Source organism: Heptranchias perlo, unplaced genomic scaffold, assembly GCF_035084215.1.
Source record: "Heptranchias perlo isolate sHepPer1 unplaced genomic scaffold, sHepPer1.hap1 HAP1_SCAFFOLD_50, whole genome shotgun sequence".
In the NCBI taxonomy this organism is placed as follows: Eukaryota; Metazoa; Chordata; class Chondrichthyes; order Hexanchiformes; family Hexanchidae; genus Heptranchias; species Heptranchias perlo.
This window is the reverse complement of record NW_027139516.1, coordinates 330,819-344,497: the sequence shown is the minus strand read 5'-3', so window position 1 is coordinate 344,497 and position 13,679 is coordinate 330,819. Positions and strand designations below refer to the sequence as shown.

The following is a 13,679-nucleotide window of genomic DNA, read 5'->3' as shown; positions in this document are numbered from 1 at the left end:
TCTTTCTCCTGCTTGCTGCAATAACAGATCAGGCGGTTATTCAGACTCAGGCCTGGCTAGATCAGTTGGTGGAACATGAGACTATTAATCTCAGCATCGTGGGTTCGAGCCCCACATTAGGCGAAGACCATTTTAAAGTTTTATGCTGCTATCACTGGCCAACAGTGCAGAAATAATGCAGAAGAAAGCATGGAATCGGTAGTCAGAATGGCCGAGCGCTCCAAGGCGCTGCGTTTCAGGTCGCAGTCTCTTCTGGAGGCGTGGGTTATAATCCCACTTCTGACATTGCTGATTTTTACCAAGACGTGGAAATATTTTATTTGCGGATTGGGCTGCAGCTGATTTTTCTGCCAAGTTGATTTGCTCCTCCCACAAAAGCAACTGGCTTTGTCATGCATATGTGACTTGAGAAGTTTTGAATGGTGAAATGTTTGACATATTAATGACCGGGACAAAGAAATAGAACAGCAGTGGGAAACATTTAAAACGATGATCGATAAAGTCCAGGAGAAATATATCCCACGACAAAGCAAGAAAAAACTAGCCAGAAATGATACAACAGGGATGAATAAAGAAATAAGGACAAAATTGAAACAAAAGAAAAAGGCACACAAGAGACAATAAAGGAGAGAGGGGAATGTGAAAAGACTGGGAAAGAAGTCTAAAGAACTATTGGAAAGGCAAAAAGGAAGATCAAAAAAGCGAAGTATTCTGGACACATCAACAGCCAAAGAAAATTTAGGATTGGAATAGGGCCACTAAGGGATACACATGACAAACTCACAGGCAATGACAGCGAAATGGCAGAAATATTAAATAATCACTTTGCTTCAGTATTTACCAGGGAGACTAATATTGTGGGCATGACAGGAGAAGAAGAGATCAAAAAAAATATAAAGACATTTAAGATCGAAAGGGGGGAGATAATTGATAAACTAATCAAAGCGAGAGAGGAAATTTCCTGTTCGGAGCCGAACCACAGTTTCAAACCGCTCAGCCACGCTAATTTCCGTATTACTGTTCAGGAGCTCATTTCACAGGGACGCGATTACTGCGCTCCATTTAGAGAGGCTCAGTGACAGGTGGAAATTGACCTATTAATAGAATCATAGAATAGGACAGCGCCATTCAGATGCCATTCGGCCCATCGTGCCTGTGCCAGCTCTCTGAAAGTGCTGTCCAGTTAGTCCCACTCGCCTGCTGTTTCCCCATAGATCAGAAAAAGTTTCCATCCAAGCGTTTATCCAATTCCCTTTTGAAAACTGTGAGTTAAGAAAAACAATATTGAAAGGGGTGCTGGGGCCTCTGCAGAGTCGATGTAGAGTGTGTGATGATTGAAGTTATCAAGATGGTTGCTTTACACATGGTATGTTGTGCAATCATCCTGAAATATCTTCAATATCCAATACCAATTGAATTTCAAATCTGACGGACAAACACTGGAAAACAAGTCACGAGTGAACGCAAATCATCTGGGACCCGTTTTCAGCCTCACCGCACTTTAAATAAAGTGAAATAACTTTGCATTGAAAAGATTTGGAACTTGCATCTGTACCTTTATCTGTTCCATTTCTTAAAGTTGCTGGCGTCTGATGATGAACACGCCTCTGCTCCCTCCATTGAACAAGAAAGGAGGTGTTTGACGTTGACGGGACCTGTTGGTTCTGAGCTCATTCTTTCCATTGAGTGGGTTCGCGTCCTTCAACTTTAGCCCAGCGTTGAACTTCGCAGCAAACAAGTTCGACACCGTCTCACCGCGGACGCTGACTGCCATGTTTATTGTAAACAATTTTACAACACCAAGTTATAGTCCAGCAATTTTATTTTAAATTCACAAGCTTTCGGAGGCTTCCTCCTTCCTCAGGTGAACGTTTGTTGGAAATGACAAACGTTTCCAACAAACGTTCACCTGAGGAAGGAGGAAGCCTCCGAAATCTTGTGAATTTAAAATAAAATTTCTGGACTGTAACTTGGTGTTGTAAAATTGTTTACAATTGTCAACCCCAGTCCATCACCGGCATCTCCACATCATGCCATGTTGATTGTTATTTCTTTCAGACCTAAATAAATAGTGACCGTGATTTTAAATTTGCACTCAGTGATTTTTAGGTAGTCTCCTTTCAGTGTTTCAAAGGCGACCCCTAATTTATGATAGTCCGGCCATTTCACCAGCCGTGTTGAAAACAAAACATGTCTCTGCTTTTCGCGTCTTTTTTCGAAAGGCAAAAAATATTTTTCCCGTGACCTCTGAAGGATGGACAAGTACAGTTCAGAAAGCAGAAGCAAGTTCACCGAGCTTAAATCGTCTGACCACGTTAAAGGCGATATATACAGATATATATATATATATATATATATATATACACAAGTAGTTGCTGTCTGTTTCTGTGGTTGTCTTTTTTCTGTGTGTGTCCATCTGCAGGTCGATTTTGAATCAATACCAGTATTCGTGTCAGTTTGTTGCATGAAATAAATGAGGGTATCAGGCGCTCCCCTCCCTGCCACTGGGGAGGCACTGAGTCAGGGTTGAGACCAAACTTCTGTTTTGTTTTGTGTGAAAAAGCAATTGAAACCTTCATTCGGGAATTATCCAGTCTCATGTGAGCGGTGAAAGAAACAGTGACCCCGATGTGATGTGAACACACAACCTTTTGATCTGGAGTCAGACCTTTGCGCCACGCACTCTGAAGACAGGATCCTGGATGTTATTATATTTTTTGAATGTTTCTCAAACACCGTTTCATATATTGGTTAAATAGATAGGGCTTATCAAATCTCCGCCAGATCCCACCGGGTGTGAGACAGTCTTGGAAGCAGCCTTCACCCCCAATATCACGCTGGCATTCATCGCCTGCTCCCAGCGGACTGCATGAACAGGGCTGGGAGAGAAGGACTTTGTTCACATCATTCAGCAATGTGAATCGTTAAATATTTAATCATTTTTAATGGGGACAAGGTTTACAAAATGCTCCCGCTCAGTTCCGAACCGGGGCCCTTTCGCTTGCTCGGCAAACGTGATAACCACTATACTACGGAAAACTGATGCTTCAAGCTCTGTGATATGGATATAACCCCTCAGCCAAACTAATTTCCGTATTACTGTCCAGGAGCTCATTTCACAGGGATACATTTACTGCACTGTATTTCGGAAGGCTGCAGAGAAGGATCGGTGGCGATGGTCAGGCAGGGAATCCCAGAGCATCGCGCCGACACAAACATTTCACTGTTTTTCATGTACCTGTTATCCGACCGCAGTTTAAACTTTTGCGAATGGCATGCTCAGATGATATTGTTCATTGAGTGTTTTCTTGCTCGAAACATCAGCCTTTATGGTTAACAGCCGAACGCGCTAACCGATTGCGCCACAGAGACCAACCGGTGCGGTTTCTTGCAAGATACACGAAAGCAGCGTGTCACCTGACCAAAGTTTCAAGTTGCAGCCACAGAAATGTAGTTGTCCATTATCAGTGTTACTTTTCCAGAAATAAAGGAAGGAACATTGTTTGTGGAAACATGGAAACGGTCTGATCTCGCTCACAGCATCGATATCACCGCCAACCAGCTCTCCTGCAACCGGCGCGCTAATCGCTGCTTTGTCTGTTACTTATTAGCACTGCGGGAGAGCATTCGTCACACGGATTGCAGCGGTTCAACAAGGCGGCTCACCACCACCTTCTCAAGGGTAATTAGGGATGGGCAATAAATACTGGCCTCGCCAGCGACACCCACATCCCATTAACGAATAAAAAATATTAATTTCAGATTCTGCATCAGTTTGAGGTGCTGTATTGGATTAAGCTGTTGTATTTGTTTGAGGTACTTTATTGCTTTGAGATACTGTATTAGATTTAGATGCTGTATTAGTTTGAGGTATCAATTTATGTTTCAGGTTCTGTATCGGTTTGACGTACTGTATTAGTTTAAGGTGTTGTATTTGATTGAGGTACTGTATTAGTTTGAGGTACTTTATTAGTTTGAGATGATGTATTAGCTTGAGGTATTATATTAGTTTCAGATTCTCTATCCGTTTCAGGTATTGTATTCGCTTGAGGTACCGTATTAGTTTGAGGTACTGTTTTAATTTGAGAAGCTCTATCAGTTTGAGGTGTTATATTAGTTTGGGGTATCTGTATTGTAAGGAAAGAGTTAGTCTTTATATTGAATTAATATTAACCTTTACCATTTGCCTCTTAAGTAAGGAAGTATAAATCTCTGTTGGGAGAATGAAACTACAATCATAAGTCAGATTTGCTTCATTTTATATGCATGCATATGTTTAATATAGAGACGAGTAGATTCTGAAGTCCAGAAACTCTTGGATCGGAGCTGATATCATAATACTCATAAGTTTAATTATCCTTTTGATATAAACAATTCTCTGACAATCATAACAAGGCCTTTAAATCATTCAGAGCTGGTGTGTATGTGTGTCAGACAGCATTGTGTGCTATTCGTCTTACCAGCGTCACAGGGAAGCAGGAGAGGTGTGAGATCTGTATGAATGCTACGTATCATTCCAAGCTGACGCAGCGGGAAAGGACTGTACTGGTGAGAGATAAACACCATTCTGCTCTCTGGTCAATGGGCAAGGCCATATGATTCAACGAACAAGTTCAAAAGTTATAGTTATAACTAATGCCTAAAGCAGAACACCTGGCTGTGCCGAAGGAGCCTGCTTGCACCACAAGGCTGCATCTAGTGGAGGAGTGTAGTTAGGTGATGAGGGAAGTGATACTCTGATGACAGAGAAAATTCTGGAAACCTTCAGCAGGTCAGGCAGAATCTGTGGAGAGAGTAACAGAGTTAATGTTTCAGGTCAATGACCTTTCATCAGAACCACGTTGGGCAGTTGTGTTTGGTAATAGTATGAAACATTGGAATTGTTTCACTCATGTGGGGTGATTTGGGTACTTTTCTGTCTTTGGAAGTTGAAGAGTAAAATAAGGGCTCGTCCGGGATTTGAACCCGGGACCTCTCACATATTTGGATAGACAACCCCGAAGCGAGAATCATACCCCTAGACCAACGAGCCCGTTGACAAAAACCAATGCATTCAAGAGCCAGCCGTCGTAAATCCCTTTTTGTTGGCTATCCTTGATAAGCAATTATGAGGACAGGTTGCAAAGACCAGACTTGCATTCCCTTGAGTGCAGAATATTCAGGGGTGATCTAATTGAGGTGTTTGGATTATTAAAGGATTTGACAGGGCAGATAGAGACTATTTCCTCTGGTGGGGAGAGTCCAGAACAAGGGGGCATAACCTTAAAATTAGAGCTGGGCCGTTCAGGGTTGATGTCAGGAAGCACTTCTTCACACAAAGGGGAGTGGAATTCTGGAACTCTCTCCCTCAAAAAGCAGTTGAGGCTGGGGGTCAATTGAAAATTTAAAAACTGAGATTGATAGATTTTGGGGCTAATTCGGGAGTTTAATGCCTTTGACATTTTTTCCCTGTGACTTGGACAGTTTCGATCGATGAAATATTCGTGAAAAGAGTCAGTGCAAAGAGAGTCAACAGTTCATGTTTTCCCGAGACACTTCCTTCAGAGCTAAGAACGAAAAGTTTCTCATTTCCATAGTGCAGCGGTTATCATGTTCACCAGTTACACGCAGAAAGTCCCCGATTTAACTTCGGAGGGAAGCATGTTGTTGGGACTTGCTCCCCATAAACCTCCAGGGTCGAGTTTGTTCATGCATGAAAGGGGCTACAAACCTTTTTAAATTTAACAACGGCTACACCAGATTCCTGGTATAATAAGCACTAAACACTTTTAAGCAGACTCCTAAAATACAGTACGTAAAACGGGAAGGGATAAAAGTTCATGACATACAAAACACAAAGATTTATTGACGTTTTAATTGTCACTTGGCAAACAAGTTAGCATTTCCTTCAGTGTGCAACAGAACGTATTAATGGCGATTAAAAAAACATTAAATGCCTCACAGACTTGAATTATTATTGTGCAATGAACTATTCCCAACCACAAGGGAACACTGCATCAAACATATATATTTAAGTATATAATAAGTATATATAATATATATCTACATATATATAATGTATGCCATCAGTAGACCTCGTGGTGAAACGGTAGCGCGTCTGACTCTGGATTCTGAAGGCTGCGCATTTAAATCATGTCGAAATCACTACTTCTTATACCATTCATATCAGCCTGGATAATTTCGGAATCACTGCTTTTTAATAATAAACGAAACTTTGCTCACTAGTTCATTGTTCATTGCTCCCTGTCATTGATAATTTGAATGAAATATTAATCTAGCTAAGCCGGAGAACAAAATATTAAACAAGCGAAACAAATACTGAGCAAAATTATTTGCAATGTTTGGGGGGAAGTGCAGCTGAAAAGCAGAAGATCTGAATGGAATGATCAATGATTGAGCGGAATACATTGCTCGACTTGTTACTCGATTGCCTTCTTGCACAGCACCTCACAAACCCGTGACCTCAACCACCTAGAAGGACAAAGGCAGCAAGTACATGGGAATAACACCACCTGCACGTTCCCCTCCAAGTCACACACCATCCCGACTTGGAAATATATCGGCCGTTCCTTCATCGCCGTTGGATCCTGGAACTCCCTACCTAACAACACTGAGGTCGAACCTTCACCACACGGACTGCAGCGGTTCAAGAAGACGGCTCACCACCACCTTCTCAAGGGCAATTAGGTTTGGGCAATAAATTCTGGCCTTGCCAGCGACACCCACATCCCATGAACGAATAAAACAAAATCTCTGTGCTCCTCCAATTCTGGCCTCTTGCGCATCCCCGATTTAAATCGCTCCACCATTGGCGGCTGTGCCTTCAGCAACCTAAACTCTGGAAATGCCTCCTTAAACCTCTCCGCCTCTCTCTCCTTTAACACATACCTTAAAACCGACCTCTTCGACTAAGCTTTTGGTCACCTGTCCCAATATCTCCTTATGTGGCTTATTGTCAAATTTTGTTCAATAACGCTCCCGTGAAGCACCTTGTGACGTTTTACTACGTTAAAGGCGCTCGACAAATGCAGGCTGTGTCCTCTGGTTATCGACCCTCCTTCCAATGGAAACAGCTTCTCCCCATCCATTCTATCAAAATCCCCTCATAATTTTGAATACCTCTATTAAATCTCCCCTTAACCTTATTTTGCTCGAAGGAGAAAAATCCCAGCTTCTCCAGTCTCTCCACATATCCCATCACTGGACACGATGGAAGGCGGAGGTTTGCAACCAGGTTTGCAAATTATTGCCAGTCGGGAGCTGGACAAATCGAAAGGAACCGAAATGACAAACAGCTTTGTGAATCTATAGATACGCTTTGGGAAACGGAATTGGAGTCGAATAAAAGACTGACCAGACAGGCGGCCAAGACGCAGCTGAGTCGGCATGTCCCCCTGGAACAGTTACTCTGATGTTGTGGATGAAATTATGAGTTCGGAGCCATTTAAAGCGCTCCCAGTTACTGCAGATCAGGGATCAAAACCTGACATCAGCGTCAGGACGCTTAGAATACTTTTTCTTTGTTTGTTCATGGGATGTGGGCGTCGCTGGCGAGGCCGGCATTTATTGCCCATCCCGAATTGCCCTTGAGAAGGTGGTGGTGAGCCGCCTTCTTGAACCGCTGCAGTCCGTGTGGTGAAGGTTCTCCCACAGTGCGAATTAGTAACAGACAAAGCACCGGTGGGCGCGCCGGTTGCAGGAGAGCTGGTTGGCGGTGATATCGACGCTGTGAGCGAGACCAGACCGTTCCCATGTTTCCACAAACAATGTCCCATCCTTTGTTTCTGGAAAAGTAACACTGATGGTGGACAATTGCATTTCTGTGGCTGCAACATGTAACTTTGGCTAGGTGACACGCTGCTTTAGTGTATCTTGCAAGAAAAAAGATCAGACGGTCTCTGTGACGCAATCGGTCAGCGCGTTCGGCTGTTTATCGAAAGGTTGGTGGTTCGAGACCACCCAGGGACGGAAATGGCACCTTTTTCTTCCCACTTTTGGATTCATTGCCTCGTTCTGATCGCCCTGAAGCCGGTGCCATGTTTTAATTCCTGATCTGCAGCAACTGGGAGCACTTTCAATGGCTCCGATCTCTTCATCTCATTTCAAGTTTTCTAACGTGTGATTTGGCTGCAAGAAAACACTCTGTGAACAATGTCATCTGAGCATGCCTGATTCGCCATAATTTACACTGCGGTCGGATATCAGGCACATGAAAAAAAAACAGTGAAATGTTTGTGTGGGCGCGATGCTCTGGGATTCCCTGCCTGACCATCGCCACCGATCCTTCTCTGCAGCCTTCCGAAATACAGCGCAGTAAATGTGTCCCTGTGAAATGAGCTCCTGGACAGCAATACGGAAATTAGTTTGGCTGATGGGTTATATCCCTAATACGGAGTTGGAGGCAGCAGGTTTCCGTCGTGCAGTAGTTAACACGTTCGCCTCACACGCGAAACGTCCCCGGTTCGAAACCGGCATGAAATATTTTGAAACCTTGTCCCCATTAAAAATGATTAAATATTGAACGATTCACATTGCTGATCAAATGTGAACAAAGTCCATATCTCCCAGCCCTGTTAATGCAGTCCGCTGAGAGCAGGCGATGAATGCCAGCGTGATATTGGGGGTGAAGGCTGCTTCCAATGCTGTCTCATTCCCGATGGGATCTGGCGGAGATTTGATAAGCCCAATCCATTCAACCAATCGATGAAACGGTGTTTGAGAAACATTCAAAAAATATAATAACATCCAGGATCCTGTCTTCAGAGTGCGTGGCGCAAAGGTCTGACGCCGGATTAAATTGCTGGTGAACTTGCTTCAGCTTTCTGAAATGTACTTGTCCATCCTTCAGAGGTCACGGGAAATATGTTTTTTGCCTTTCGAAAAAAGACGCGAAAGTTAGAGACATGTTTTGTTTTCAACACGGCTGGTGAAATGGCCGGACTATCATAAATTCGGATTCGCCTTTGAAACATTTAAAGGCGACTACCTAAAAATCACTCAGTGCAAATTTAAAATCACGTTTACTATTTATTTCGGTCTGAAAGAAATAACGATAAACGTGTCAGTCAGTGCCCGCGGTGAGACGGTGATGAACCTGTTTGCTGCGAAGTTCACCGCTGGGCTAAAGTTGACGCCGTTTAAAAGACATGAACCCACTCAATGCAACGGATGAGCTCAAAACCAACAGGTCCCGTCAACGTCAAACACCTCCTTTCTTGTTTAATCGAGGGAGCAGAGGCGTGTCCATCATCAGACGCCAGCAACTTTAAGAAATGGAACAGATAAAGGCACAGATGCAAGTTCCAAATCTTTTCAATGCAAAATTATTTCACTTTATTTAAAGTGCGGTGAGGCTAAAAATGGGTCCCAGATGATTTGCGTTCACTCGTGACTTGTTTTCCAGTGTTGGTCCGTCAGGTTTGCAACTCAATTTGGATTGGATATTGAAGATATTTCAGGATGATTGCACAACATACCATGTGTAAAGCAACCATCTTCATAACTTCAATCATCACACATTCTACATCGACGCTGCAGAGGCCCCAGCACCACTTTCAATATTGTTTTTCTCAACTCACAGCTTTCAAAAGGGAATTGGATAGACGCTTGGATGGAAACATTTTCAGGGCTATGGGGAAACAGCAGGCGAGTGGGACGAACTGGACAGCACTTTCAGAGAGCTGGCACTGGCACGATGGGCCGAATGGCGCTATCTTATTCTATGATTCTATTAATAGATCAATTTCCGCTTTTCTCGTAGCCTCCCTAAATGGAGCGCAGTAATCGTGTCCCTGTGAAATAAGCTCCTGAACAATAATCCGGAAATTAGCGTGGCTGAGCGGTTCGAAACTCTGGTTAGGTTTCTAACTGGAAATTCCCTCTCGAAGATTGATTAGTTTATCAATTATCTCCCCCTTTCGATCTTAAATGTCTTTACATATCTTTTTGATCTCTTCTTCTAATGTCACGCCCACAATACCAGTCTCACTGGTAAATACTGAAGCAAAGTGATTATTTAATATTTCTGCCATTTTGCTGTCATTGCCTGTGAGTTTGTCGTGTGTATCCCTTAGTGGCCCTATTCCTATCCTGAACTTTCTTTGGCTGTTGATGTGTCTCGAATACTTTGCTTTTTTTGATATTCCTTTTTGCCTTTCTAATAGTTCTTTAGACTTCTTTCCCAGACTTTTCACATTCCCCTCTCTCCTTTATTGTCTAGTGTGGGCCTTTTTCTTCAGTTTCAATTTTGCCCTTGTTTCTTTATTCATCCCTGGTGTGTCATTTCTGGCTAGTTTGTTCTTGCTTTTTAGTGGGATATATATCTCCTGGACTCGATTGATCACCGTTTTAAATGTTTCCCACTGCTGTTCTATTTCTTTGTCCAGGTCATTAATATTTCAAAATTTTCACCGTTTGAAACTTCTCAAGTCACATTTCCATCACAAAGCCAGTTGCTTTTGTGGGAGGAGCAAATCAACTTGGTCGAAAAATCAGCTGCCGCCCAATCCACAAATAAAATATTTTCACGTCTTCGTAAAAATAAGCAATGTTAGAAATGGGATTCCAACCCACGCTTCCAGACGAGACTGCGACCTGAACGCAGCGCCTTAGACCGCTCGGCCATCCTGCCTACAAATTTAACGTTTCATTCTGCATCAATTCTGCACCGTTGGCCAGTGAAAGCAACATAAAAGTTTAAAATGATACTCGCCCAACGTGGGGCTCGAACCCACGACCCTGAGATTAAGAGTCTCATACTCTACCGACTGAGCTAGCCGGGCTTGCGTACCCAGTACCACCTTATCTGTTATTGCAGCAAGCAGGAGAAAGACACCATTTCAAATTATTGGAATCAATTCTGAGGGACAGGATGAACTGTCACTTCGAAAGGCACGGACAAATTAAAGACAGTCAGCATGGATTTGTTATGGGGAAGTTGTGTCTGACTAACCTGATTGAATTTTTCGAGGAGGTGATAAGAAGGATGGATGAGGGTAGCGCAATTGATGTCGTCTGCATGGATTTTAGCAAGGCTTTTGAAAAGTTCCCACATGGCAGACTGGTCAAAAAAGGAAAGGACCATGGGATCCAAGGGAATGTGGCTTGTTGGATCCAAAATTAGCTCCGTGGCAGGAAGGAAAGTGTAATGGTCGACGGGTGTTTTTGTGGCTGGAAGGCTGTTTCCAGTGGGGTGGCGCAGGGCTCGGCACTTGGTCCTTTGCTTTTTGTGCTCTACATTAACGATTTGGACCGAAACATAGGGGACATGATTAAGAAATTTGCGGGTGACACAAAAATAGGCCATGTGGTTGATAGCGAGGAGGAAAGCTGCAGACTGTGGGGGTTCAGGCAATTTTCTGATAACAAGGCACTCAATCCATCTCTGAACGAATTTTGAACGAATACGTGTGTTTGACCCAGCACAGGCACGATGGGCCGAATGATCTCCTCTTGTGGACTAACATAATACGATGATACTAAGTGTTATCAGTCGGAAAAGCAACACATTGCAAATAAGAGCAGAGAGAGGAAACACGTCTAACAGCATAACAGCACGGTGAGATATTGTATTTGAGAAGGATGAGGAGGGATAGTTTATCATGGTGGTAGTCACATGGAGTATCATTTGTGACTTTGATAAGGACCATTTCATGCTGCGACTGGGGCGGAAACCGAATTGGAGATATTCAGCCCGGGCGCGGCCCCATCGTGCGCGGTGAGACGGAGGGGGGTGGGGGATGTGTCAGAGCTGGGGCTCACCGGTGGAAGCAGCATAACAGTTTAAAACGGTACTCGCCCAACGTGGGGCTCAAACCCACTACCCTGAGAGTTTTTAAAGAAAAGGTGGAGCAGCCACTGTCTGTATCTCTTGCTGTGCTTGAAAGAACACATTCTAAGTACGAGCAGAGAGAGGACACCATTCAGTTGCCCATTGCGTTAAACACGATGCCATCGGTTTCTGTCGTGTCGCGGTTATCACATTTGATAACATGCGAAAAATCCCCGGTTCGATCCCGGGCGGAAACATTAGGTTGGAACTTGGTCTCCATAAACATCCAGGTTGATTTTCTTCTCCTGCCAAAAAGGGAGACAGTGGCTGCTCCCTTATTCTTTGTAAGCTGCATCTTTTACTTCATTAAGCAGATAACTTTGAGTGATAGAAAACTGATCCTCAGTGACGCTCATTTAAAATTTTATTCCCTTTTACTCCAAAAGGGTATATTGGCCTTGGAAGGAGCGCAGCCCAGATTTACCAGAATGTTAGCAGGGCTCGAAGGGTTAAATTATGAGGAGCGGTTACATACTTGTATTCCCTGGAATATAGAAGGCTTTTTAGGATTTTGAAAGGGAGATCGACAAACCCTTTCCGCTGGTGAGGGAGTCTAAGACAATATCACAATATCACAAAAGCTGTTTTACGAGTGAAAACAGCCCAACGTATCACTGTGAGTGTCAGAGACGAGTCTCGAGGTGCCGCGTCCTGTACAGTGAATGTCAAAACTTTTAAAAGTTGCAGAAAGTGTTAGGGATTCAAATACACAAACCTTTAATGGGAATGAGATTTTGTCAGAGGTTGCAGCCTTCCCTACTTCTCTTGCCCTTTGGGAGACACCTGTTCCGGTTTAAATTTACAAACTGGATGAGTTGGTGATCACGGTACAGCAGACTCAGCGGTCCCGGGTGAGAGAGAGAGAAATCAGCCCGGGCGCGGCCACAATGTGCGCGGTGACACTGCACGGGATGTCGGGGGGAGTCAGAGCTTGGGTTCACCCCTGAAAGCAACATAAAAAGGTTAAATCAGAATCCGCCCAACATGAGGCTTGAGTTTACGCCCCTGAGATTTAGAGTTTCACACTCTATCGACTGAGCTAACCGGGCATGAAAAACTCAGCCGCTCTTGTCTATCATTGCAGTAAACTCGCCCCTGGGTATGCATGTGCAGCAATCCCAACATAACGACCATATCATTGGCTGTGTTTATCTCTGTGTGTGTGTCCACCTTCAGGTTGATTTTGAACGAATACGATTGTTTGTCTTCTGTTTGTAACATCAAATAAAAGAGGGCATCAGACACTTCCCTCCCTGACACTGGGGAACCAGTGAGACAGACCTGTTATTGTCAAAACGCAAATGAAACATTAATTGCGGAATTATATGGACTCTTATCAGCGCCAGAAGTAGATTTACAGTATATACACCCCAATAAATAAATAAATAATACAGATTCATGTAAATACATTTGCAACTAACAGAGTCACTAAACCATAAATATTATTTGTACCTAATAGCAACTTTCCACGTTTTCCCTGGTGGTCCAGTGGTTCGGATTCGGCGCTCTCACCGCCACGGCCCGGGTTCGATTCCCGGTCAGGGAATTTGCTCTTGCAAAGAACACGAGCCACTTTTGCAGAATCATCGCAAATTGACGGCACAGAAGGAGGCCATTCGGCCCATCGCGTCCGGGCCGGCCGAAAATGAGCCACCCAGCCTCATCCCACTTTCCAGCAATCGGTCCGTCGTCTTGCAGGTTACACCACTTCAGGTGCAAATCCAAGTATTTTTAAAAAAAAATGTAACGAGGGATTCTGCCTATACCACCCTTTCAGGCAGTGAGTTCCAGACCCCAAACACCCTCTGGGTGAAAAAATTCTCCTCAGCTCCCCTCTTATCCTTCTACC

At 43.8% G+C, this 13,679-nt stretch overlaps 5 non-coding genes across 5 annotated transcripts; 3 read left to right on the top strand and 2 right to left on the bottom strand.

Annotated features, from left to right (window-relative positions):
• The first annotated feature begins 50 nt into the window (after positions 1 to 50).
• On the top strand, positions 51 to 123 carry trnan-auu (transfer RNA asparagine (anticodon AUU)). The gene has a single exon. It is a non-coding gene; the product is annotated as a tRNA-Asn (tRNA).
• Positions 124 to 4,944: 4,821 nt separating this feature from the next.
• trnap-cgg (transfer RNA proline (anticodon CGG)) lies at positions 4,945 to 5,032 on the bottom strand. The gene is given in 2 exon segments: positions 4,945 to 4,980; positions 4,997 to 5,032. It is a non-coding gene; the product is annotated as a tRNA-Pro (tRNA).
• A 2,862-nt stretch (positions 5,033 to 7,894) lies between these two features.
• Positions 7,895 to 7,968, top strand: trnan-guu (transfer RNA asparagine (anticodon GUU)). The gene has a single exon. It is a non-coding gene; the product is annotated as a tRNA-Asn (tRNA).
• Positions 7,969 to 10,708: 2,740 nt separating this feature from the next.
• trnak-cuu (transfer RNA lysine (anticodon CUU)) lies at positions 10,709 to 10,781 on the bottom strand. Its single transcript has one exon. It is a non-coding gene; the product is annotated as a tRNA-Lys (tRNA).
• A 2,523-nt stretch (positions 10,782 to 13,304) lies between these two features.
• On the top strand, positions 13,305 to 13,376 carry trnae-cuc (transfer RNA glutamic acid (anticodon CUC)). Its single transcript has one exon. It is a non-coding gene; the product is annotated as a tRNA-Glu (tRNA).
• Positions 13,377 to 13,679: the final 303 nt, after the last annotated feature.